Below are 5,074 nucleotides of genomic sequence, written 5' to 3'. Positions count from 1 at the left end.
TTGAGCTCGTGCAGCATAATCTTGAAGTTCTTCACCTCTTGCACGCTGAGCTTGGCCATATGCTTCTTGAACTGAGCCTTTTCATAGTCAATCTTTTGCTTCAGTTCAACAATGCGCTGGGCGATAGCTAACTCTGAAGCAATGGCGCCATGGAAGGCGACACTGAGGCCAATGGGTAGTTGAGATCTTCGAAGCTGATGTTTGGCGTGTCAAACCATTCATCAATGAAGTTGTGGATGATTGTTACATCAAAGAGAGGCAGATCATTGAAGATTTCTGCTTCTTCTTTGCTCTTGATGAGTTGCTCAAGAGCGTCATCTGCAAGATCTTCATCACTTGATAGATCAATGGCATCATTGCGCAGAATGGCAGCAGCTGTTAGCTCTTGGCCGGTGTGTGGCAGAGGCATCTTGACCTTCTGGGGCTTGGAGATGCGTGATAAATCTTCGGACTGCACACTGTCTTCAGGAGGTGCAGTTGCCAGTGGCTTCGCCCGTGAGATTTTTGGTGAAGGGGCAGGCTTTGAAGCTTTAGGCTTCTTCAACTTCTTTGGCTTCGGCGCTGCAGGCGCTTCATCTGATTCAGCGTCAGCTGCAGGCTCATTCACTGCAGTCCCTTGAACCAAGATATGGGTGATGAGGCCTTCAAGGTTGTAGAAAGGACCGACGACATTGGGTTCTGCATCTCGTGTGCCATCAGCCCTTGGAGCTGAGGGACCAGGGTTGAAGTCTAGTCCCAATGTCTTCTTGTTTTGCTTCGCTGAGTTCTGGGCAAACTGGAAGTTGCGCTTGAACAGAATGTCGTCACGACACCATAGTAGTGACGATGGGTGTGCATCAACAGGCTGTGGCCCACGGACCATGCAGGGATAGAAGCCTTGTTCAATGGCTTCATCTCTGGACCTGGGTTGAAGATTCTTGTATAGGATGTCTCCCCACGGTCTCTTGATGGCATTTTTCCTCAGCATATTCCTGGGTTACAAATCGGTATTTGAACCATTGTTCTGCCCAATATCTTCGAATCCATTGGATTCGGGTCTGGCGCTGATTGTAATCCTCTTCAGGATCTATCTTGTACAGTTCTGAGAGGTCATCTGGTAGATCTCTAGATGTTTCTCCATGACGCTTTCTGCCACCCTTCCTTGCTGATTTCTCTGAAGCCATGAACTTTAAACTGAAAGGCTTCAACACGTTCAAAGGCTTCAAAGATTTTCGCTTGCTGGACAAATAGGAACTTGCTTCGGGAGAATTTATATGATGCTGTAAGAATTCTGCAAATGAATGCAGACTATGAGAACCAAGGGATTCTCCCACGGACATGTACCTGTGACAGCATTAAGGTGCGAGGGAAGGGGAAGAGGTCATATGCATTCTCAGAAGATTTTGAATATAAATCAGTTTAGAAGACATTGACCTCATCGTGTGAAGACATTCACTCATAGATAAGGAGTTGGTTCCAGATTTGTACGAATCCAGAGATCAGTACAAGTGAGGAATCTAGCTACTTTGTGAAGCATAAGTGAATATACTAGGCATGTTATGAGATGCAGTATGAGAGAGATCTAACTTGTGTGAATAGAAACTGCTTGTGGTAGAAAGTGACAAAGCCATAGGATCAACGGTGCCGTAAAAAGGAAGTTTTATTTACCACAATAAGAACTGCTAGACGGAGTGGAAGATGAGGCCGAGCAGTTCGATCTTCCGTGCCCTAACTTGGTGAAGGAGGACACCTACGGTGACGGCGGAGAGGACGATGTCCGTGGTCGGCGTGAAGACGGCGTCGGAGAGGTTGCGGCAGCGAAGCGCTTCGTCGCCGGCGTCGTCGAGGGCTAGCGGTGGCGCTAGGGTTCGTGCGAGAGTGGAAGAAGAGATAATGACCGCCATGAAGTGTGTATTTATAGGTACAGGGGCGGCACTGCGTTATTACACAGGTGCCCCTGGCGATTCGCATCTGAGGAACACGTGGCCATTATGCAGAATTTTGGGGTTGTTCCACGTCCCACGCATGCCTGGATTGTCGGGTGCGTGTTCCTACTTCTCCGGTTTCATGTGGAGGAATGAGCATTGAAGGTGGACTTAAGGTTTGTCTTTGTATCTTCTGCTGACAAGGACGCAGAGAAGACATTCGATAGTTTCAATAGAATGCATATGATTTGGAGAGATAGAGTTTGAGATAGATAGCATAGAGAGGTTAGGGTCCGATCACATTCACTTAGTTCAAAAGATTCAACAAGAAGACATAGCTATAAGTGAATGCTGTAGAGGACAGAACACTAGTATATATATATAATCAACATAGTGAAGATAATCATGAAGACATGTTGAGATTGAAGCCAAACAATATGGGAAGACATAGCAAGGTAACACCATGAGTGAAAACACTTCAAAATAGAACATTTGGTGGTGGCGTTACCCACCGTATAGGAAGTATTAGACCCAGACACGGCGCACAATTATCGTGGCGCTCCGAAGTCAAATTCCACATTAATGTATTCACACTTAGAATGTATGTCTTCATTGATTGAAGATATACTTTACTTCGTGTGTTGCACATCTAAGTCATCAATATGCATAAGGGTTAGGATGTGTGCCTGATCACAGGACATTTGAGGATTCCAGGATATTTAGCTCACACCAGTAACTTGCAAAATCTCTTCTCATCCAAGGGCTTGGTGAAGATATCTGCCAATTGCTCTTCAGTGTTGACGTGTATGATATCAATATCTTCCTTCACAACATGATCTCTGAGAAAGTGATGACGAATTTCAATGTGCTTTGTCTTCGAGTGCTGAACTGGGTTGTTGGCAGTCTTGATGGCGCTTCCGTTGTTGTAGTAGAGTGGCACTTGCTTCAGATGAATGCCATAGTCTTTGAGCGTTTGCTTCATCACAGAAGCTGAGCGCAGCAAGATCCAGCAGCAATGTATTCAGATTCAGCAGTGGAGAGAGATACACAGTTCTGCTTCTTTGAAGACCAACATACAAGTGATCGTCCCAGAAAGTGACATGTGCCTGATGTAGACTTGCGATCAACTTTGTCACCAGCATAATCAGCATCCGAGAATCCAACCAGATCAAACTCTGAGCCCTTTGGATACCATAATCCTAGAGTTGGGGTGTGAGCCAAATATCGAAGAATTCGCTTCACAGCTAAGTGATGCGACTCCTTTGGTGCCGCTTGAAATCGAGCACACATGCAAACACTAAGCATAATATCTGGCCTAGATGCACATAGATAAAGTAAAGAACCAATCATGGAGCGGTATACCTTTTGATCGAACTCTTTACCATTGTCGTCAGGACCCAGATGATGTGGCTGGCATTGGCGTCGTGAAGCCTTTGCAGTCTTGCATACCGAACTTCTTCAGGCAATCTTTGAGATACTTCTCTTGAGATATGAAGATCTGTTGCGTTGCTGTCGTATTTGAAGACCGAGGAAGAACTTCAGCTCTCCCATCATGGACATCTGATATTGCTCTTGCATCATATATCCAAACTCTTCACTGTACTTCTGATTGGTGCAGCCGAAGATGATGTCATCCACATATATTTGGCACACAAACAGTTCACCATCATATGTCTTCGTGAAGAGAGTGGGGTCGAGAGAACCAGGTATGAAGCCTTTGCTCTTCAGGAAGTATTTGAGTGTGTCATACCAGGCCCGAGGGGCTTGTTTGAGGCCATACAGTGCCTTGTTGAGCTTGTATACCATGTCAGGATGTTTTGGATCTTCAAAGCCAGGAGGTTGTGCAACATACACTTCTTCTTCAATCTTGCCATTGAGGAAGGCGCTCTTCACATCCATTTGATAAAGAAGTATGTTGTGATGATTTGCATAGGCCAGCAGTATGCGTATGGCTTCAAGTCTAGCCACAGGAGCAAATGTTTCATCGAAGTCAATGCCTTCCACTTGAGTATATCCTTGAGCAACGAGACGAGCTTTGTTTCTGACAACTTGACCGTGCTCATCTTGTTTGTTGCGGTATATCCATTTTGTGCCTATTATGTTGTGCTTCCGAGGATCGGGACGCTTGACCAGTTCCCATACATTATTCAGCTCAAACTGTTGAAGCTTCTTGCATAGCTTGAATCCATTCAGGTTCCATGAAGGCTTCTTCAACTTTCTTGGGTTCTGTTATTGAGACGAATGCGAAGTGCCCACAGAAATTTGCTAGCTGAGTTGCCCTTGAACGAGTGAGTGGACCAGGTGCATTGATGCTATCAATTATTCTTTCAATCTGCACTTCATTGGCAACGCGAGGATGTACAGGGCGAAGACTTTGCTCTTGCTGTTCATTGTCGTTGTTGGAAGGAATGTCTTCAGGCTGAGCATTGTCTTCATGTTGATCAGGTGCTAAAATGATAAGTTCTTCTTCAGGATGAGCTTCAGAAGGTATAATTTCTCCAGTTCCCATTAGCTTGATTGATTCACTGGATGGAACTTCATCTAGCACATTTGGCAGTTGCTCTCTTTGTGAACCGTTGGTCTCATCGAACCGCACATCCACTGTTTCAACCACTTTGTAATGAAGAGATTGAAGACTCTGTAGGAGTGCGAATCCTTTCCATATCCAAGCATAAAACCCTCATGTGCTTTTGGTGCAAATTTTGAGGTGTGATGTGGGTCTTTGATCCAGCACCTTGCGCCAAATACTCTGAAGTAACTGACATTTGGCTTTTGCCAGTAAGGAGCTCATAAGATGTCTTGTTCAGAAGCTTGTGAAGATAAACACGATTGATTGTATGGCATGCAGTATCAATGGCTTCAGTCCAGAATTTTCTTGGAGTCTTGTATTTCTAGCATCGTTTGGCCATCTCAATGAGTGTTCTGTTCTTGCGTTACCCCATTCTGCTGTGGCGTGTACGGGCTGAGAATTCATGTGTGATGCCCAAGGTATCAAGATATGTATCAAGGCCAGTGTTCTTGAATTCAGTGCCATTGTCACTTCTGATATGCTTTATCTTGGCGCCATAGTTGTTCATTGCTCGATTGGTGAAGCGTCTGAAGACATCCTGCACTTCAGTCTTGTAAAGGATTATGTGCACCCAAGTATATCTAGAATAATCATCAACAAT

This window comes from Triticum urartu, chromosome 5 (assembly GCF_003073215.2).
Source record: "Triticum urartu cultivar G1812 chromosome 5, Tu2.1, whole genome shotgun sequence".
In the NCBI taxonomy this organism is placed as follows: domain Eukaryota; kingdom Viridiplantae; phylum Streptophyta; class Magnoliopsida; order Poales; family Poaceae; genus Triticum; species Triticum urartu.
Note: the sequence above shows the minus strand (reverse complement) of the source record.